The 22,117-nt window shown below is 47.5% G+C and overlaps 1 protein-coding gene across 7 annotated transcripts in view; it reads right to left on the minus strand.

Annotated features, from left to right (window-relative positions):
* LPP (LIM domain containing preferred translocation partner in lipoma) overlaps positions 1–22,117 on the minus strand; it is a 310,262-nt gene that overhangs the window by 278,217 nt on the left and 9,928 nt on the right. For 4 of the 7 annotated variants that reach the window (XM_052686960.1, XM_052686961.1, XM_052686956.1 and 1 more), the window contains 3 exons: positions 10,653–10,758; positions 10,056–10,105; positions 6,713–6,816 (listed from right to left, as the gene is read on the minus strand). The gene's annotated coding sequence lies outside the window, so the exon portion shown is untranslated. Of the gene's footprint in view, positions 1–6,712; positions 6,817–10,055; positions 10,106–10,652; positions 10,759–12,654; positions 13,093–22,117 lie in introns of those variants that run through there. The other 3 variants (XM_052686963.1, XM_052686959.1, XM_052686957.1) reach the window with 3 other exon arrangements.

Below are 22,117 nucleotides of genomic sequence, written 5' to 3' on the forward strand. Positions count from 1 at the left end.
TATCTCTCAGCTACAAGGCTATTACTTAAATTTTATCAACATTCTTCAAAAATGGTTGAGAAAGGGAGGTGGGCAAACAAAGGGCCTTTACCTGCACTGCTCACTCATAAGCTCCAACCACGAGACACACAGAAACTTGTGGCAGCATTGCATGCACTAACAAGGGAAGAAGACAGCCAGAAATAACATACTGGGATTATTTCAAACCCCAGACACCTCCAGTTTTCAGTGGGTTTTGGTACTGGCAAACACACAGATAGTGAAGGAGTAGCTACCAAATATATATTGACTTTTACCAGCCAAGTGTCTCTGCTTTGGGGAGAGGAGATAAGCGGAATGCTGATATGGAAAAACCTGTCAAGGAGAAGGCAGGGTTAGGCACAATACAAAAGGCACCAAGAGGGACCACAAAGGGACCAAGAGACCCATGCACCAAGAAAAAGAACATATAACTCTTCCATGTCAGTACTGAGCACTGAAGCTGCTGTCTATTTGACAACAGCACCCACACATGATAGGGGATTTGTGCAGTGGGTGCAGCAGTTTGCAAGAATCATTAAGATGCTTATTCAACTAATTAAAAAAAAAAAGGCAAGAGTACTTGCTAGACAGCTCACTGGGTTGGTGCTATCAGCTGGCTCCTTATCTCAGCAGAGATGTCTGAAGTTTCCCAACACCACATGTTGCTGCTCTCTGGCCCCTCTGCACCGCGTGGGCCTCCCCCTGCCTTCCCCCCAACAGTCTCCAGCCCACACAAGGTCACCACCTCCATCACCCCCCCCCCCCAAATGCTGACCTTCACAACCCCCAGCTTAAAATATTCTTCACTCACCCACTCAGAAGCCACATCCCCCTCAGTCCCAACAGTTTCAACAGAGAGATTACCTGATAGAGCCTTCTGCACTCATGTTTCTGCAGATAACTAGCTGATAACTAAAAGAACTGTGGATAGTATCTGTGTTGGGAAGTATCAATAAGAAGTCTATTATACTATTAAGAACCTCATCCTTACCCTTAGGAAAAATAACATTTTTTGTTATCAATTTCATCTCAACTTAGCCATCCTTAGACTGCACAGCAAACAGAAACACATTCAAGTAAATCACTTGGAGGGAGAACACTAAAAGCATCCTGCAGTTAAAAGGAGATGGCCATTGCAGGCAAGGCAGCAACAAGGAAGATGCAAATAACATTAAAAACTGAAGTTAAAGCAGTTGTTTTCTAAACACAGAACCTAGTCATGGAATCATTTGAATTGGAAGGAGCACTTCAAGGTCATCTGGTCCAAATGCCCTGCAATGAACAGAGACACCCACAGCTCCATCAGTGCTCAGAGCTCGGTCCCTCTGACCATGAGTGCCACCAGGGACAGGGCACCCACCACCTCTCTGAGCAGCCTGTGCCAATGCCTCACCACTCGTATCACAAAAAACCTCTTCCTTATAGCCAATCTGTATCTCCCCTTACAACATCCTGTAAGAACAATCAAACCAACAGAGCAAAGGGAGAGCTGCCTGAAGGCAGTTCTCTGTGCAGCAGCCTTCCCTAAGAGAGACTGAAGGGCTGATGCTTAGTGCTGCCCTGGATACTTGCCCAGAAGTTCTCACATTGTTCACAGTCTCATGCATAGAAGGGCAGTGGTAGGCACGCTCCTGCTGAACCCATGTTGGCTGAGCTGTCTAGCAGGTAGAGCTTAAAAAGCCATTTTGGGAAAATATTGCCTTTTTATAGCTTATCTAAGTGCAGACAGCTGCCTTGCTTCTCTGAAATAGAAGAACTTAACAGCCACGTTTGCAGGGACAGATTTGAAAGGTTCCATCTTCTAAGAAACAGCCTACACATCCAGAAACAGAAGGCCAGATTTGTTTTTATACTGGAACCCCCTTCCATATGTTAGCTGTGCCCACGGATTTGCAAAAACCCTGCTCTGCAAACGAGATGTTCATTCAGCAACAGGCGACAAGAAACTTGCCTCTGCCTTGCCATAAGGCCCGTTCCCACTGAAACCAGTGGCAAAACAGCACACGATATACTATGTTTTGCTGAAAATCGCTGGTGTTTTAAAAGTACAGTGGAGGAAGAGAGCGCTAAACATTACAAAAACAAACCTAAGTTCCATAAGAACATCCCGAAGCTACAGCTGATCCACACCTCGCTGTTGTTCCCTTTGGGATCAGCTCACAAAAGGCTGTTGTGATTTGTTCTGAGTGATAGAGACGTGGCCTGCGTTCCCAGGCCAGCCCCAGCCCCATGCCAGGGTCACAGTGTGGGGACAGGGAGGACTCTGATGAGTGGGGTCCTCCACAGGACAGCTTACAGATCCCACGTCAGCCTGGAGCAGCTCCTGCAGCCATTCTACCTCCAACAAGTTTAAGTACAGCAGGGATAATGTCATTTTCCTGCCTTTCAGCAATAGCAAGCCCTGCAAGCTTCTTCAGATCAAAACTAATTAATTCCCTTGAATTTAACACTGGACAAGCTGACACTAATGAAGCAAACAGTCCTGAAAGTAACGAGATCTTACAGTATCACCTTTTACCAGCAACAGTTGGACCATTTATCTACAGGACAATGGCTTTTATTTATTTCTATTCTTTTAAGTGAGTGAAGGGGTACCAAAGACAAGGGCCTGCTGTGAAATGACCAAAATTCCCATGCAAACAACCCATTAGCAGTGTTCAAATGCAATTTAAATTACTAGTTGTTAAAGTGCTCCTCAATTTCATGGTAAGTTTCCAAGGAAAATTACATGCTATGTACTATTTAATTGATTGTTTTCTACTTCTCAACATCCTTTTATTCCCTCCTCCTGTCTTTTCCTTAATTTCAAGAGATGATAATGACTTTTCAGGGAGGAAGGGGGAATGGCTGGCAGAGATAAGAGATTTACCTGAAGAACGAGCATGTAGGAGGGAAGGAGCTGCCAAAACAGACAGCTTCTCTGGGACAGGTCCGTGTGATATTTTCACAGTAGGGGTGTGAGACAGCACAGCACAAGAACTCCTTCCCTCTCTGCTGCAGGCAGCCACACTTCCAAAACCTGAAATGTCTTTAAAATGCAGTCACCCCCCACATCAGGGAACTGGGGAGCCCTATGCACAGTTAGCCAGTAAGGAAGCAGGAGCAACTCATTTGTTCCTCCTGGGTATGCAAGTCCTTGAACTGACACGCTCACCAGAGGCAAACAGGTTTTTCTCATTTGAGAGATCTCACCCCAAATGCAAATACCTGGTGCACAGGAGTGAATTTCCCTCAAAGTTGACTGAAGAATGAGGCCAAGAGTAAGGCCTCCTGCTGCTTGCAACAGCTGTTACACAGGAATGTGCATTATAAAGCTAATAACCACAGACATTTCTTAGAAGACTGCACTCTGCTCAGATACTAAGGAGCAGCAGCACAATTAGGTAAAGTGCCATCTGGAAACTCCAGAATAATGATGCATGTTGAGGTCGTGTCACATATTGCCAACATACATCATCTTTATGAAATACTCAAGATGACTTGGTTTACCTTTAAGCAACTGATGTAGAAATGCTTCTTGCCCAGAAAGGTATGGTTTTATTAGAGTAAGAGAAATGAGTTTAACATCACTATTCAGCAAACGGTTGTAAAATGCCTGCTGCAGGAGCCGAACATCAACAGCCACATGGAATCAGGAGATTTGAACTTGTCCCATACTTGCCACATGGTGCCTCAGTTTCTACAGCTGCATCCACCAGAAAAACACAACTTCCCTCTACCTGCAGACATATTTCAGGGTTCCAGTGCTCTGAAACTTCTGCAAAGCATCAGACATGTAGAGGCATCTATGTATAACCTTGTCTCCTTGCCCACATGTGCTATTCCCATGTTACCTGGGGCAGATCTTACCTGCTGTGGGACAGGTGCACCCAGCCCTTAGTGCACACCAATGGGTCACACAGCAACAGTGTCACTACTGCCATATCATACGTGGTGCCAGCCTGGTGAGTTGTGCTGTGATAATGTGATGCAACAGCCAGGCTGAAGGATGGGCAGTGAACCAACCCTGCTTACTTGGAAGCTAAAGCAAGTCGTCTGCATTTAATGCATCATTACAAGAGGTTTAAGAAACACAGGCATGGAGCTCTCTAAAAGTGCTTGAGTTCCATGGAAGCCATGGAAAGCTTCTCAGGCTTGAGTGTTTACAGGGTGCCAAGCTGAAGGAGAAAAAAAATCTTTACAGAGTTGTATTAGTTTACAAGTCAGCCCTTAATGGCTCCATTCCTGAAGCAGAAGAAAATCCTTCCTGCTCATCTGCTGCAGATCCTGGTTAGCATCAGCAATCATTTGATCTGCCCAGGTCCCAAAGAAACACCAGAGGGAGAACACCGGTAGCTGTGCTTCCAGCCCTGGGCCCAGCATCCACAGGGACACTCAGCCTTCGGATCCATCCAACGGAGACGTCTCACAGGGAAGGTTCAGACAGGAGATGACCAGCCCCAATGCATGGCCCTGAGTTCCACCACCCACTGGGCCTTGCACCATTCATCCTGGTCTTCCAACAAGCGCAGAAAGGGAGAGACTGCGAGGGGAACAGAACAGCATCACTTCCAGTCCTGCAGTGCTGCCCCCAAACACCAAGCTGGGCTACAAGCAGCTGGCAAAGCCTGGACATGCCACAACCCAATGCTACTGACATGGGGCCGAGCTGGAAGCACTGTGCAGAGGCACACAAGGGCAAAGCGCAGTGCACATGGAGTGATGGACCTTGGCTCACCACATTGTCACACACAGCCAAGGAAGCAAAATTCCTTCAGCAGGTCTTCAGGTGAGGCCTTGCATGCTGCACAGCCCCATACACAGCCCCAGAAGCCCATTATCCAGCCCATCACTTCCTCTCTCTGCTCAGGTTGTGAATGCCTTTGGGCAGCAGCAGTTTGGCCCCCTCAGTACAAAAAGACATTGAGGTCCTGAAGCATGTCTAGAGAGGAGCAGCAGAGCTGTAAAATGTCTGGAGCACAATGGGAGGGAGATGGGATGGTTCTGTCTGCAGAAGAAGAGGCTCAGGGAAGACCTTATTGCTCTCTACAGCAACCTGACAGAAGGTTGTGGCAAGGTGGGGGTCAGCCTCTTCTCCCAGGTAAAAGTGACTGGAAAAGAGGAAACTGCCTTAAGTTTTCACCAGGGGAGGTGCAAGTTGGTGGTATTGGGAAGTTTCTTCCTAGAAAAAGTGGTGATGCACTGGCACAGGCTGCCCAGGGAAGGTGGGAGAGTCACCATCCCTGGAGGTGTTTGAGAACCATGGAGATGTGGCACTGAGGGATGTGGTCAGTGGGCACGGTGAGGATGGGTTGGGCTAGGTGATCTTAGTGGGCTTCTTCAACCTTAATGATTCTGTGGTTCTGTTGGCATGAAAACGAAGCCCAGCACAGCAAATTGATCCCAAAAGATGCAGTAATCCAAGTAGCTTGTTGAAACAAGGATTAAAATTCTGAAGTCTGAAGTCTGCAGGCTCCAAACCAATCCTGTCTGCAGGAATACTCCCCAGCAATTCCTCTGCCACCTTCTGCGAAAGAATGCTCTTCAGCTCACATCCTACCCTTGTGCAAATTATGCCAAGCACTTCTAGCACAGAGCAACAAATGCCCAGTTATGCATCCAAAAGTTCTGATCCACATCCCCAGGAAAACCAAACCTCTTAACAAGTATTCATCCCCACTTAAAAGGGCAAAAGAAAAACAAAGATGTAAAAAAAAAAAAATAATACTAATAAAAAAAAAACCTAAGAGGACTAAAGCTTAAAATCAGGAGAGTATGGTAACAAGTTTGAATCAGCCTAAAAACACCAGTCAGCAAAAGAGACACAAGCACCACTAACCAGCAGAGGAACTACACGTCGTATTTCAGCAGCAGCCCTTCCCAAGCACAGGATGAGGTGCAGTAATGGTGTCTGAGGCACAGGGCTCTCTGCTAGGCAGCCCCCAGAGCTGCCACTAAAAGCTCTCTGTCCGTGTTACATGCTCCAAATGACAAGAGGAATGCAGCGGTGGATCTCCACTGCAGATTCCTGAGCGTGGCTTTAGTTGCCATGAATAAAACAGGAAGCCAAGTATGCTCCAGGTTCTCCTGTATCCCTGACTTTCTGGATGAGCCGCAGTTTCCTTTCAGGAAGGAGAAAGGAAAGGGGGAAAAAATAAAGAGAAGCAGACAGCTGTGGTATCAGATGGAGAAAAAACTCACTAGGGAAAAATAAAGAGTAACGGGAGAAGCCATACACTTTTCCTTCATCCAGTTAAAGATGCTAAACTTCTCCAGTTCTCTAACAGGACAGTTAAATATTAACATTTGAAATAAATATATCTACGTGTTACACAGCCTTTTTAACACACACACTCGCTCAGGAGACAGAGATCTTTCTTAAGCTATATTTTACTTGCTGACCACATGCATATATAGCCATTTAACTCTACACTGCTTCGCTGCCTCACTGCGTTATCCAGAAACTAGAAGAGCATGACTGAATGGGAGCTTACATTATCTTTATACCTAGGCCTGGAGAAACATTTTGCCTTTGAGCCCAAGCCGCTAAGTTCCCTTTCCCTGCTACAGAAGGCTTTGCTGGGTCAGTTTCTGCTGACTGCTGATCCGCATGCCTGCCTCCACCAGCAGCCACGCACGCACGTTGATGCAATCCCACTAAACGAAACAAAAAACCCCAGGTCGCTCACTAAAGCAGCAATGATGCACTTACCAGCATCCAGGCAAGCTCCTGCACTAATTCGCTTCCCTCTCGCGCAGATCAAGTTTGGAACAAGGTCCAGCAGCAAAAGAGAACTGAAAAGTGACCACAAGAAGCTTCCAAAACAAGAATGAAAAGAAAAAAAAAAAAAAACCCTTTACTAAAGGAATTCAAATCCTGCTTCCACCAGACCCTGAGTCACCTCCCCTCCCTTGCAATAGATCAGAGCAATGGGTAAACATTTCCAAATATGGAGATCAAAACTCCGAAGGATGTCAAAAAAATCACCCTTCTTTGTCTGGCTTTGGCACTGGGACGACTTGCCCCTCTTGAACCTGAATTCCAAATACTGAGCACATCACCATTGCTGACCCGAGCGCAGTCTGAACCTGGTGCTGCGTGTCGCTGCCGCATCCTGCCTTACACAGCTCCTGGCTCTGTGTGTGACAATTTTGTCCCCTACCAGGGATGAATAGAGAGGCACAACAGGGGCAGGTCCAGGACGCATCATTCTTCATCTACAATTGCTATTGGAAACGTTCCTCTCATCCCTTACCTTACCAGAAAACCCAATAGGCAAATTTAGTCTCTGTTTATGATCAGAAAAGACAAGACCCAGCAACCAGACCCATCTGAGAGGGGCATCAGGCCAACCCGGCCAATAAAGCACAATCAAGACTGCACATGGCCTTGAGGTCCTGATCCTGCTGCTCAAATGGGACAGGGAAACACTCTCCTCATCTGACTCAGTCAGTCAGTTCTTTACAAAAAGCACATAGTTGACCCTATGGAGAGGAACATGTCCCAGACGTGCAAAGATCTCCTGCATCTAAAAAGAGCTTCAGGACAACAGCATCCCTAGATCCGAAAGCCATTCTTCCAGCCTGTAATCAAAAACCTCTCTGTCCCAACAAGGAGCCCCCAGGCTTCAAGAGAAAAGCCTCACTGCTGCCTGGGCAGAGATGCACAACACGGGGATGCCATGGCAGACAGAAGCAGATTAACACCGTACTTCTCCACTCCAACAGCACACTCAGCCTGTGCAGCAATGTGAGAAGGCAGATATTTTGCTTCCAGGGCAGAGCCCACCCTCACACAAAAGCTATTCGCTCCCACCATCAGACACAGCATGGCCCTCTCCCATCCTCCCACAGCTGCCCTGTGCCAACCTGCAGCCCAGCAGGAGGGGAATGCACCCACCAGCACAGCAAATCCTTCCCAGCCCCTCTGCCCCAGCAGCCTCCCAGTAGTTGCAGCCAGGAACGCAGCACTGAGGAATGTGCAAATTGGGACGTTTGCAAGGGGAACAGGCTGCCCAGGCAGTGCTACCAGAGTGATTCCCCAGCACCACCCACAAGATACTACTGAATTTGTAGGAAAGGAATTCCAGAGCTGACTCTGCCCATGTATGGCCACAAAAAGCAGTGAAAAAAAAAAAAAAAAAAAAAAAAAGTGTCATTACGGCACATCTGGCTTTCACTGATACCAAAGCACAAACTGCAGGAGAAGCCAAAATCCCGCAGTAACAGTAGCTGCACGTTTACTTCCAGCAACAGGGGTCAGGGCCCAAGACAGTGTGAGTTTAGTCCCTGACACCACAGGTGACAGGAAACATCTAAACCTGAGCATCACAAGAAAACAAAGCTTTCTCTCTTTTGAAATAAAACATTTAACTCGGTCATCTGTCACTTCCACTGCAAAAAGTAAACCTTACAAGGCAGCACGGCACACGTCCTTACAGACGGTTGTAGAGGCAGCACTGAACAGCCAACAGCTCAAGTGACACTGAGTGCCACAGCCAGGCAATGCCAGCGCACTGCATTCCCAAAATGCAGGCTGGGACCAATGCTCTGTGGGCAGCTAATCAATTATGCTTGTTAAACCCCCTAAAACCTTTCCCCAGAGCCATGTGTCCCACGTAGCCAGCAGGAAGGATGTCCTCCATGGTCAGAAATGGAAATTTTTTGAGCACTGCAGCCACCAGGGCGAAAGATGCTCCAAAAACCATGGTGAGATGGGTTGTAAATGTGCCTGGGAAAGTTCTGCCAACTTAGACATTTACAGCCCATCATAAAAAACAATTCCTAGGTATCGTCAGCGCCAGGAGAAGCAGCAGGATGAAGCAGAAGGAAGGTAAGGAAGGGAACAAAAAAATCCATCCTGGGAATGCACCAATCCCTACTGCTCCTGGCTCCCACAGCACTATTGAAGCCAGGATCTCCTTAACAGTTAAATGCCACTACCTCGCCTGCCCTGCCAGCAGGGGAAATATCAGCTGTGTCAGCTCAAGAGGCAAAGGGCTTACCGAACCAGAGAGGAATGCAGGCAGCAATGGCACACACTGGGGACAGGGAAATGAAACCCCAGGGAAGGCTGTTAACTATTGCTGCCTTTGCACAGGGGTCAGACGAGGTATGCTTTATGGCTCCTGGGGCTGAAGCCTGGCTGCGTGACCTTAGCAGGACTCCCATGCCAAAAATGAATATCGCTGTTAGAGGGGCTGGGGGCACGGGGACCGAGAACACGAGGACAAGGCAGCTCCTGGCAGGCAGCCCAGCGCAGCCCTTCTGTGCCCAGAGCTTGGGAGAAAGTGCTGCAGCCCCAAGGGGACACTGCCAAGGATGGGGCACTACAACAACCCGGCATCCAGGATTAAGGATGTGTGTTCCCTCCTGCTGATTGCAGACCCTCTGTGTGGCATTACGATGTCTCTTCGGGTTCCAATTGAAGCGGCATTATGACTCGTCTTGCTCTTATGCTTAAACATTGGTACCTAAACATGAGCTGAGTCAGAGGCGTTGTTTAAGAGCACCTTTCACTCCAAATGACAGAGTGATTTGTCATTTGGACACATCTGTGTGCCACCACAGCTGAATCAGTGAGCTCTCACCTGCACCACCAGTCCCTCTCTGCCATACTCCCAACCCTCCAGGGTAAAAGTAAAAGCACAGGGGTCTGGGAATAAAATCTAATCCAAGGGCTCCTGCAAAGCAGCACAGCTTGTTATTACTTGGACAATGGCTCAGGTGTGACCAATTTCCTTAAAATAGTATTACAAAAGCAGGATTCCCAGAATATTTGATTCATAAAAATGCCTCGAAGAGGCTGAAAGCACAACTTGCACAACAGACGTAGCACGGGGACTGCTGCAGCATCACAGAGATACATACACCTACATCCCCTCCCACAACAAGCACAAAAGCAGGCTTAGGACTTGCAAGCTGAAGTCCTGCACAGCCAAAAGTTAACACAAATGTTTGGGACAGTTCCACTTTGCAGGCAAAGATGAAAAACCAGGTGCAAGGGAATAAATATAGAAAGTAAAGCAGGCAAAGCAGGTGCTGACTTGTAAAACCTTGGCCAGAAAGGCTCCCCAGGAGGTTGAATCTGGTAGCTTTGCAACAGCTTCACAGAGACACAGAAGAGACAGAAAAAGAAAAAAAAGAGAATGTGAATGCAAATGCATTCCTTATTGCCATATATAGTATATACAGACATTTGGTATATACCCCCTCACGCTCTCACATGCCAGCACACAGCATGTATGATGTATGTGCTGCACATCCTTGGTTCCACGTGCCCAGATCTGTACTGCACCCATGTATGTATATACGTGTCTACATGCATTTCTTATGCATGCATTTGTCAGCACACCCAACCACTACCCATGAACGTGTGCTGCCACACAACACACCACGCAGCACAGTGTATCTGCAGCCTCAACGCTCACAGCTTCTTGCTAGTGCTGAGCCCTTTCTCTCACAGCTCCCACTGAGCAAACAGCACAAGGAAATCACCATTCTACCCCATTTTCTAGTGATCCCAACTCCTCCACACTCAGTTAAAAGACTTTTCTCCCCTAAAAGAGTCACAAACAATACGCTACTGTCATAAAAAGCCACAAATCCTTCTGAGAAGTCACCCCATACGTCTGTGACATATGGGTACATACCGGCTCCCGCGCTGCACAGTCTTGCTGGTGGGATGAACTCGGAGTGGGGCTTCTGGAGGCACACAGGGTGCTGCCAGAGTCACAACTTTGGGTTTCTTTCACAGCCCTGTGAAGAGAGAGAGAGACAGAGAGAGAGTTACCATGTGATGCGTGCCGGGTGGGCTTCCGACGGCTCTTCTCTAAAACTTGCAACTTAACCCACACAACTTCTGGGAAACGGAGCATTTTCCTTCCCCAGCTTTTTCAGACTGTAGCCTTCGTACTTCTGGACCACTTTACAGCAGCCACCCTCTATGCCCCATGAAACCAAACATCACCACCTCTAATCACCGAGCTCTAAGGTGCCACACTAGGAATGTAACAAGATGTGACAATTTGTAAAGGTAGGGATGCAAGGCATAAAATGAAGCACAAAATGCGAGAAACAGCTTAAATCTGTCCTTTGAGCCAACAGAGGAGGTAGGAGGTATTATTCCTGTTTCAAAGCTCATAGGATTTGCTGTTACTCAAACCGAGTTGCTGCTGTGTTTCCCTGTGCAGCAGATGCTGGTAGAGCAGAGAGGCCAAGCCACACAAGTGGCACCCTGCATGCATGACCCCAGGACATGCTGCTGAGTGGATCCACAGAGACAGGCAGCATCTGAACCACACACTCCTTCCTGCCCCTGCCCAGCATCTCATTCCAGCCACAACCCCAGCACTTTGACATCCCCATCCCTGCTGATGACAAGTGCAGGATCACTTCATTATTACATCTCAACACAAAAAAAAACTACTGCTTTTTGCTGCCATAATGATGGAAATGCTCAGTTCAGGCTCGTGCTTGCTTTACCTGAATCGCTCCTAAGGATGTGTATGAGCCCACAAGTCTACCAACAACATACAGCAGAACACAACAGGTGGCTCACAATCCAGGTCTGCGAGCAGTGGTACATCTCCATCATACCAATGCCACAAGAGCACACTGATGTCCAACCTGACCCCTGGCACCTCCCCAGCTCACCCCCACGGGCCCTGTGTTGGCAGCCAGCCTACAGGGCCCATGTGTGGGTAGGGCAGGTACAGAAGTCCCTGAGAGCCTCAGCACTGCCTTCTGGTGCAGTGAGGACAAATGGGGCCAGAGATAGCAGTGGCCTCTCCCACTCACCACAGGGTTCAGAAATTTAAGATGAGTTACTGCACAGTTTTATTGCTGCTGAATTCAGCCATGGAGCAATTTCTCTTCATCCGTCATGGAAGAGACAAGTATAAGCAAATATTATGGTTGTGCAAGTTTACTTTTCATTTTAAGATGATGTAGAGTTATATACAATTTAAGTCCTTCCCACAGGCTCCTGGCAATATGCCCTTCGGTCTTATCTACAAAGGCAGAAGACAACATTCCCCTCTGGTTCCAATACTGTTTCAATTCAATCCACAACAGCACCTCTGGGAGCTCCAGGTAAAACAATATTCTTGGGATCCAACCTGTGTTTAGAAGACCTTGGCTCAGACTTGTCTTCCAGCCAGTTTAACTCAAGAAACATTTATCAGATCAGTTACAGGATGCCAGCAGGCTCAGCTCCCTGACCCACACCCTCTTCTCCCTGCTGTGGCTGTCCCCATCAGTTATCCCACTGCACGGCCACAGGCTTGCAGCAAACCCACTCCTGCCTGCCTCAGCTCACCTGAGCTCAAGGCTACCCATATCCCAGAGCTGACGTGGGGCCACAGGGCAGCACCCTGTCCCAAAGAAGCACCTGCCCCTCTCTCTGACATGGCTCCTCAGCCATGCCCATCCCCACCTTGGCTCAGGAGAAGAGCACAACGCACAGACAAACCCCAGTGATCACTGGTGCAGTGCCCAGGGAAATACTTCTGAAGACCAACCCTAAGAGACACCTCTGGGTTTCCCACTTCTCCCAGCAACCTCTGTGGGGAATGTTCAGCTGCTTTTGCAGCAGAAATACCACTAACAGACATCTTTTTGCTTTACACAACTCCAGCCCCTTCTCTAGCTTACCACAATGGATGCTCAGCGGTCAGCACGTGTCTAATTCTGATTATGATCCTGCACCAAAAGATTCCAGAATGCAATTACAACACTGCAAGAGGTAACAGGAGAAAGTCCCTCCAGTAACACAGCTCAGCAGAACACAGTTCCCATCTGGCAGAACCAAACACAGCAGTGTGCTCATGCCTTCAGAGCAGCAGCTGCAGGGACAGACTTCCCAGTCCAGACACATGGATGTGCACACACGTGAAACTCTATTTTTATGTGTAGTGCAGTACAGACCACTTATTTTAATGCACTCTCGAGCATTTCAACTGGCAGTTTGTCATTCAAAAGCATTTTAAAGCAAAGCCAAACAGCAGGAATCAGTCGGCACAGTCAAAGCACTGAGCAGCCCCTGAACAAAGTACCGTAACAGGGACTTATTAAAAGAAGAAGCATTTCCTTCTTTTTACCCCCCAGCTACTAAATTTAAGGTACAGTTCACAAAAAAAAAAACCACTCAGAAGTTCTAAAGCCATCCCAATTGAAAGATACAAAGCTGAAAGTGATGTAAGTGCAAAATCCTGAGATGCGATGACCAGCAGCAGCCCGTGCACTACTGCTGACACCACTGCTGTGCCACTGATAGCACAGATCACAACATCTCACGATAAGAAACACCTTCATTTAAAGCACAAGAACAATACATAAAGCAAGGCTTCCTGTTTACTGATCTACCTTTAAATCTGGTTTACGCTTCAAAGTCTTTCTAGTACCCAGAGTTCAATTCCTACTATTGTTTCCTTAAATCAATACTGCTATAGTTGCAGAAGCTGCAGCCTGATCACCAATACAGCTGGGATAAAGCAGCCTCACATTGGGAAGCTCAGTATCAGCCTGAGCACTGCGAGGAAAATTGGAGTTGTAACTGCTCTGGTTGCCAGTTTTCAAGCACTGACAAGTTCAGAGAGTCAGCCACCAGCACAGCCTGACAGGGGTCTGCTCCTGTAGGGCTGGCAGGTACACGTACAGGTCCCCACATGACAGCCCCACTCAATCTGACCTTTTCATTTTAAATGAAAAACACTTAAAAGCCTGTACTGCTTTGACATATGCATTTTTATGTCTTTCCCACACAGTTCTAATATTTGTTGTTTGCTGGCCAAAGTCCCCAGCTCAGAAATCTCAAGTTATTTCCTCTGCTCCAGCAGTTCTGACCATCACTGGCAAAGCTACCTAAGCTCCCCATGCACTGCACAGTTAGGACAACAAGATCCTTCCTATGAAAATCTCAGCTTGGAGTCTTACACTGACTTAAAACTCAGGTTATATGCACAGGAAGCTCTGCACCTGAACACCTGCCCTGAGACACAGACCCATCTTGTTAACACAGGACACTGATGCCTGCAGGATCCCTATCAGCTTTCTGTGTTTACTTGTTCCTGTGCTTCTCAGGTTTCATTTATTAAACTGCTCGATTCAAAAGAACATTGCTGAAGCTATCTAACACAAAGATCATGCAAGATAACTAAAGCTGGAGACATTTCCTTTTTGCTGCTCTTCAGCACTGCCAGCAGCAGCACCTGCTCAGAAATTCATCAATACACACACCAACAAACCAATGGGCCCAGCTGCTGCTTTTACTCGGAGGCCAGATCCTGTGATGGTGTAAAGCAAGAAGCATGCCATGCAAATCTTTAGTTTTGATCTACAAGGAAGCACATGTCCTTTTTTTTTTTTTTTTTATTGTCCTCAGCCATGAGCTGTCTGCAAATCTGCCACCACCACACGTGTCAAAATAAGCAATCATGGGACTTATCGCTTCCAAACCCCTGGTTCTGGTTGCAGCAGGAACTGCCAGCATCAGCTGTGATGGGAGGAGTTAGCAGCAACTGAACAGCAAACCTTCAGGCTGCAGGGCAGGAGAGACTATTCTAGCATGCTCCTTCTGGCACAGTGGGGCTGGATCCAGCTTCCTCTGATAGACTACAGTATTAAAACACGTGGGAAGTTACTCAGGCATGACGCATTTCGGCAGTAGACAAGGAAGCTGCGTGCAGCTGTCCCTGCAGCGCCCCAATGGCTCCCAGTTGGGGCACTTGGGCAACAGCGTAGGGGTGGCAACTGTAATGCTATAATGGGATGATAATAGCAGAGTGGCAAAGCCTTTGGCTACAGCAAATGAGAACAAGCCCAAGTGCAGTAGCCACAGGTACAGAAATGAAAGAAAAGAACTGTTTACCTTTAGAAGGCCTCAAGTATGCAGGGATCTCCAGCAAGGGATGCCCTCACCTCCCCCACCAGCCCTTCAATGAGGTCTGGGAAGGGTTGCATCCTGGCTCTACCCCTTCCAGTCACTTAGGTACATTGCATGCACCTGAGCTCCCTGGGCTGGCCCTGCTTTCCCACCAGGTGCTCCATCACTGTTTGAGCCTGTGACTTAGCATTTCCACTACAGCAACCCAGCAGCAGAAGAAGCCATAGTACAGCCTTGCTATATTAAACACACAAAAAGATGGAAAGGAAAGAAGGATGACTAAGGAATAAGAGGAATCCGTGTGCCCATGCCAGGGAGCCCATGGATCCTATACTGGAGTGACCTTTCAGCAGTTCACCCGCGCTGCCAGCTGTGATTTATGGGTCTGTAACACACACCAGGACTGGGCCCCATATTTTCAAGCACAGGCTGTTGGCCTCATCCCGTTTGCATTCCTGGAAGTGGAAGATTTTCAGAACAGTCTCATTGATTCCCCCCTGCACACACCATTTGCTGTCTGCATTTTGCTAAGCCTCGTCAGGGAGACTTCGAGCAAAAGGGGGGCAGTTCACTTTCTCACTTGAATGCACCCCAGCTTCTTGATCAAAGAAGAATAATTGATTTCACTTTCATTCTCATGCAGTATAAGAGCACCACAGAGCCTAGGTTTCGAACAAAGGATGATGTTTTGCAATTCAAAAGCAAAAAATGCCATTCTTTTCCCCCAGTCTCACTAGGCAGCCCCAGCAGAACGCTGCCTGACTCCCAAGCCTGAAGTCAGACCAACAGTGACCAAGTGCATACGGAAGCAGAGGACAAACACTGCATCCCAGCTGCTGGAGACAGAAGGCATCCGGCTGCCCCCAGTCTCAGCTCAGGGTCCCTGCAGCTCACGTTCAGGCTGAAATCCCACAGCACAGAGACAGCATTTCTGTGCCCATTTGCTGTCAGTGGTGTTGCATATGATAAACAAAAACAGAAGTTAAATGTTATCATAAAGTACTATCTTCCTTCATCCATTTGGGATTTAAATGGCAAGAATTTGAGGGTAAGAATCACCTCTTCCCAGGTTTGTTTGAGTCACGCCACAACTAAACCCTTGGGAAATGAAACCTTTACAGCCCTGAGCCAACCAGAGACTCTCTGTGGTTCAAGGCTTTCATTTTACCCAATTTCTGCCAGGTCGTTTGAGAGCTGCTACAGCTACTGGGCAGCCAGCTGGACTCCCCCTGCTATAAGCATTATATATGCCCACTTATAAGCATTACAATCCATCACAATGTTTGAAAAAGAACAGCAGTGTAGGACCAGCAAATCTCTCCATCTGGTTTAGAACCTTCCATTCCCTCCTCACCCCCATCTCCACAGATGCCTGAGCATGAGTTATCTTCTTTCATTTTCATCTTACTAGCAAACTTCTATGGTTTCAGACTTGGAAGGAATACTTTCAGCTGAAGTTACAACATCTGTATTAAGAAGAAAAAAAAAAAAGAACAATTTCTTAGTGTAGTTGCTCCACCAACCTTCTTTCCAAACGACTGGATCAAGAGGCTGAGTAAACCTCTTTCTCTAGAAATAGAAGAAAAATGAAGAGGAAAAAAAACAATGGGGCAGAGGGGCAAAGGTTAAAATGGAAGTGTGGCAATCAGCAGCCTTATCACTGAGTGCTTTTCATGAAAACATGCTTGTTTTCAACAAATGTTACCATCACAGATGAAAAAATAGGAAAAATGAACTTTTTCGCTTTACAGAAGTAGGACTGAGTTGCAAGCTGATACTTCCTGCAGAAAAATCAATCTTGACAAAAAGTCACTTATACCAAATATAGACTCAAAATCTGGAGAAATCCTAACGAGCCCTACTAACTACTCTTACTACATTTCAAAACTAGGAGGAACACAGGTGTCTGTAGACACATCCACCCTCTGAACGAGAAAGTACAACTACTTCCATTATAAATGATGACTGAGACAGATAGAAAATCTATAAAAAGACTGTTGTAGTTCAGATTACCCCAGCTCCAGTCAGAATGCAGGTCTCTCACTGTGTTAGACCCTTTGGAGGCAGTTTTTCAGGCCACACTCTGTAACAATGCACTTCTCCCTGCTGCCACAGAGCCCAAGTCCCCATGTGAGGCGGGGGAGAAAAGGAGAGGACAAAGCCCACACACAGTGTCTGTCCACCTCTTCTCCCCAAAAGGAAACCAGAGCATCATCTCCCACCACCCCAGGTTGCACGAGCCTCAGCATCAACAGCTAAAATAAGGTGCTGCATGATATCCCCAAAAGGAAAATGGGAGATCAGTTTAGGTCATGGAGTTACAATGGAAAGGAAATGTGATCCTAATCCCCTGGCTCAGCACTCCTGTGAACCCACCGTCCCATTGCATGCCTGTCAGACACGCATCTATCTTAACACTACAGCCTGATCACCTGCCTGCACGGCCACAGCTCCACAGCCATCTCCTACGTGTCAGTCAGGGAGCCACCATTGCATCACAAAGCAGTGGGGGCAGCAGGGACAGGAGTCCCCACGTACACCTGTGATGCACTGGTTGCACAGCACCAGCTCCGTCTGCACTCCTGTCTTCCAGCTGGGCAAATAGGGCTCAAGTTCAAGCTCCAATAAGCCCAAAGCACCATGTAACAGAAGTGGCCTCACAGGCTTCCACGGGAATGCTGCCGTTTACCCTCCTGCCAAAGGAGTAAAAAATGGGGTTTTTTTCCTCTCCTGATTAAAATTTAAGAACAAAAAGTCTTCAGCCACTCTGTGCTATTTTACCTTGACCTAGAGAAGTAGATACACTGGATTTGCACATTTCCTTCGTTCTTTGCTCAATACAAAGAGCAGCTGTACTCCTGGACCTGCACAACTCAGTTCATTTTGTCTTCCTCTTTCTCCAGGAAAAGAATGAGGCTTTTGGTTTGCAGAATGGTGAAGTTATCAATTCACAGGATCATAAAGATTGGAAAAGACCACTCATTTAATCCAACTGTCAACCCATCACCACCATGACCACTAACCACATCCCTAAGATATCTCAGCACCTCTCAGCTCCCTCACTGGCATTCACAGGCAGAGATCCCAATTCTGCCCACGTAACTGACATTTTCTCAGCGCAAAGATCCCTTGACCACTAATTCTCCATTTTCTTCCAAGAGAATGCTGCACAAATTTTCTCCAGCCTGATGTACCTGAGCAGGGTATTTCAGAGAAGCACAGCCTACTTGTCTCACATGCCAGCACTGTGTGGGTGCAACATCACACCATGGTGCGAAACGTTTTGAGACCAAGGAAAGTCTCTTCAACCTTCTTCCATCTCGCTGGTGTGATTCACAGGAGCACCAGGCAGCGTAACACTGCACTCATACCTGTCCTCACCCACTCCTACTCTACCATACTGAGCTTGTCAGCAGGAGTTTCATCACTGGCCCTGAAGCCGGCATTGAATTTACCACATCGATTGGTTTGTTTGTTGCTTTTTGTTAACAAAAAAAAAGTGGTGAGGGAGAAAAACAGGAAGGAACTTCTGGAGACAAGGATCTCTCTATCACACTTGCCAGCTGATGTTTTCAAAGACTCAAGTGGCACAGCACCACATCAGCTGGCATCCAGCATGCAAACAAGTGAGACCAGATCCACACCAGCAATCTGCCAGGCTCCAGGAGAGGTAGCAACTGCTGCAGTGAAGAGAAAAGAAGGAGAAAGATTCACACTGCATCCATCACAAGAGGTATGGCCACATGCCTGGTCATCACCCATGAAGGACACAAGGAATAAAGTCACAGAGGAAAAAAGCATCTCTGTGAGCAACCACTGCCAGAGAGCAGAGGCCACACACAAGCCAGCAGTCACAGGGCTGACCATGCAGCACTGAGAGATATCACACAGCCTTCAGCCCAGAAACAGGAGACATCTGCGAGGGAAGAGCTGGCAAGGGAAGACAGTTTCCTATGAAACCAGCAAGACTGCACATTGCGGAGGCTAACAGCAGCCATTTGCCCACAGCCACCATATATCCTGTTACAACTCCCAGAAATACAGCTGACTCGATCCCCAGCCTTTATCAGTATTCACAGAGACCAGAGAAGGTCAACAGAGTCGTCATCCAGGAACAGAAAACAAGCACAGCGAGCTCAATGGGAACTTGACAGGACAAGAATGACTGCAGTCACGGAGGAGCAAGAAGAGCTCACAAGCCTGGCCCTCTTTTGCTGAGGCTCTCAAAGAAGACAAAACCCCTGACCTTTGATTAAACTACGCTACTCTCAGAAGAGGGGGTGGTTTAGGGGCCCAGGGACTCAATAAGAAACTATTTATCTCAAGGTCATGGGTTCATCCCCTCTCCAAGTACTTTTTGCTTAGTCAATTAAAAGAAGGGACTCAATCTGCATTAAAAAACCTGTTACTAAGGGCACAGTCAGATACTGCCTTGTGAAACAGGCAGATTAAGAAGATACAGCAGCTCTGCAGCTCCTTGCAATCATAGCAATGCTGGGAACACACCCAGTGCAGAGCACAGCCTGCTTTTGTGCCATGAGCAGCAAAGCATAGGAGAGGACCGCCAGCAGGGCCTCCAGCACCAGCCTGGACATCCCAAGAAGCACTATTCATGGGGCTGATTCTGCTCTGGCCTCCAAGCCTGTTCCAGGGAGACTCATAGCATCCCTGAGGTGCTCAGAGGCCAAAAGCCGACCACAAGGTCATGGTGGGGACAGGGAGCCTTTGCTGCCTGCAGTCCAAACACAGGGGATGTCCACGGACATCTTTCAGCCCTCAGCCCTGTGGTGCTACTGGACACTCCCACACAACCCCTAGAAGGGGCTCTTCCTGTGGCTGCCCTGCTATCCAGCCCATTCAATGACACACGCAGAGAGAGAGCAGGGAGGAGAAGGCATCTCTCACTGCACCATTGGGCCCAGAGCAACGTGTGAATCAAAGTTAATGCATATCTGAAACCAATTACTGATAGAAACCAAACTATCTAGGAACTCCAGCTGCTGCATTCAGAGTTCCCAGTAATGAGTGCAGTCAAAACCTTTTCTTATTTTCTAACCCCCCCCCCCAAAAAAAACAGAGATTAAACATGCTCCAGCACACGGGGTGCACACACATCTCTCCTGCTTTTAACAGCTTCCCACCAAGAAAACCCAATCCCCCCCCCAAAAAAAATTGCTCTGAGGTTTCATAACATTTTTTAACAGCTGCATGCTTTATACCTATTTTTCCTTTCATCCAGAAGCAACTTTCAGCTGAGAAAGGATTCAAGCATGAACTCGTGGCAACCCTGACAGTAAGACCTGACCCTCTTTTAGTCAAGGGAATGAGCTCCCCACGCATCATGGCTGGTGTGAATAAAATGGTGAAATAGAGGGGCCTGGAAACAAGTGGGAAGCAAGCAGAGCTCCCTTCCATTTCCCACTGAGGGTAATTATTGCAGAGAGGACCGCATATCCTTTTGGCTTTTAATTAGTGGCAAACCAAGTCAACCTCGGCTCATATTAGTGCGAAACTATTAGGGGCTATGGCTCTGCAGCCAAGGAAAACAAATCCACACTGGTCATTCACCCCAAGAATAACTTCTGATTGTCAAGTACAGTTACCAGGGGAATGAATAGCTTCTCCTGCAAGCGCCTCAGTCAATTAAACTAATGCAGACAAAAAGGCCAGGCAGTGGTGACTGCAGAAAGCACAGGGTGAGTCAGATGCATGTGCCTGGCAAACAGGGAGCACCAGGAGCAGGTTCAGAACGATGATGGAGATTAGCAGTCCACAGCCACCAGAATACACTGGAGGCTTCTCCACGGGATGCTGAACAGTAGAAGCTGATATCCTGAGCTGTGATTCATATTTAGCAGAGAACGACAAAGATCTGAGTGAGGAAACACCTGCAAAAAGTCCTTGATTTATCAGTAATTCAGAACTGTCCCATTGCTGCCTCACACTCCACTCAGCAGCCTTATGATCCTGCCTGAAACTCAGGGCAAAAATTACCACAAAATAGAAGCTGGGAGGAACAAGTACAATGCTGGGCTCTTTTTGAACACGAAAGCCAAACATCTAAAACATCCTGATCATCTTCCTAAGCACCCACCAAAAAAAATCCAGTTGCAGCAGGAACTTGCTTTAGGTCATGCTGCTCTTTGCAGATGAGCACTAACAATCCATACACCACGAGGATGATTCTTTTCCCCTTGTGCAGCTGTATTTTATTAAGAAGATAGGTATGGATCTTGGAGGCTACACTGACTTACAGAGCCTTCCTTATTCCTTGCCATAGCTTCATACTCTTTAAAAACTAGCCAAACACCCAAATTCCCCTTAAAAAGTAGGGAAAAACAAAGAGTTTTTGGAAGAAGGCAAGGCAACAAACAAAATCCACTGCTACCTCCTTTTAATTAGGTTTTAACCAAGCGTGTATGTGCATATCCAGGTCTAAATCCCACCTCCCCCCTGAAAAACTGAAGGAAGTTCAGTGGTTGGTACAGCCCGATGTCACCAAGGCAGTGCTATGCAAAGTTGTGCCCACACTGCCATGGACGTGTCCCAGCTCAGACATGCTCCTCTCACAGGTGTTGCTTGGATCCCAGGCATCTCTCTAGAAAAGTGCAGTGCTATTTAACTTCCTCACGAGCTCAGGCTGCTGCCAAACATCTGCTGTGATTAGCTGGTTTGTGTTTGTGAAGTGCACACAAAAGTTATCGTAAGGAAGAAACTGGCTTATTTATGGATGTGAATGCTGGACCGAGACCTAAACCCACATTCTGTATTTGCACATGTGGCCTTATCTCCCCTGCCAGATATCACCATCTGAATCAAGGATGGACGTATGAGGTGCTGCCTTGAGTGCTCTCAGCCAGCAGGTCTTCTGCAGGCTCCAAGAAGCCATGCTGCAGCTGATGAGCCACCCAAATTCCTGCTGGCAGGGGACTTTGCATCAGGTTACACATCACTCTTGGGTGTCCCTCCCTCCCACAAAGGCCTCCGGTGACTAAGTGCTGAGGAATGAGACAGAGGAGCGCGCAGCTCAGGGGCCACCACAGAGAGCACTGCAGGAACAGAGCTCCCCAGCAAAGAGCCCAAGTATCTTCTAAATGGACACAAACAACTTCATGATAAGAATTATACACGCTAATTGCCTGCAATAGCACAACCACCAGTGCCTTATGTGACTTAGAATTAGACTTACATGACTCAGAACTGCTTTGCACCACGCTGCAAATCCTAGACATA

This window comes from Tympanuchus pallidicinctus, unplaced genomic scaffold, assembly GCF_026119805.1.
Source record: "Tympanuchus pallidicinctus isolate F22 unplaced genomic scaffold, pur_lepc_1.0 scaffold22, whole genome shotgun sequence".
In the NCBI taxonomy this organism is placed as follows: domain Eukaryota; kingdom Metazoa; phylum Chordata; class Aves; order Galliformes; family Phasianidae; genus Tympanuchus; species Tympanuchus pallidicinctus.